We start from the raw sequence: 497 nt of genomic DNA on the forward strand, positions 1-497 counted from the left end.
TTACAGGCTGAGCCACCGAGCCCGGCCATAATACAAAGTTTTAAGAAGATCATGAAGGCCGGGCATGGTGGCTCATGCCTATAATCCCAGCACTTTGGGAGGCTGAGGTCAGAGGATTGCCTAAGCCCACGGGTTTGAGACCAGCTTGGGCAACTTGATGAGACCTCATCTCCACAATAAATTAAAAAAAAAAAATTAGCCAGGCATAGTGGTGTGTGCTGATAGTTCCAGCAACTTGGAAGGCTGAGGCGGAAGGATTGCCTGAGCCTAGCAGCTTGAGGCTGCAGTGGCCGGCAGCGTGCCACTGCCCTCCAACCTGGGTGACAGAGTGAGATTCCAACTCAAAAACAAACAAACAAAAAAAAAACTCATGAGATATGCTTAAAAACAAAACTCTTAAAAAATTAAACAAGCCGGGCTCGGTGGCTCAGCCTGTAATCCCACGCCTTTGGGAGGCTGAGGTGAGTGGATTGCCTGAGCCTGCGGGTTCGAGACCT

The 497-nt window shown here is 49.7% G+C and overlaps 1 protein-coding gene across 2 annotated transcripts in view; it reads right to left on the bottom strand.

The window, feature by feature from the left end:
* PPP1R10 (protein phosphatase 1 regulatory subunit 10) overlaps nt 1–497 on the bottom strand; it is an 18,278-nt gene that overhangs the window by 7,076 nt on the left and 10,705 nt on the right. The window lies entirely within an intron of this gene.

This window comes from Carlito syrichta, unplaced genomic scaffold, assembly GCF_000164805.1.
Source record: "Carlito syrichta isolate Samal-C Ts95f unplaced genomic scaffold, Tarsius_syrichta-2.0.1 Scaffold118011, whole genome shotgun sequence".
Lineage (NCBI taxonomy): Eukaryota > Metazoa > Chordata > Mammalia > Primates > Tarsiidae > Carlito > Carlito syrichta.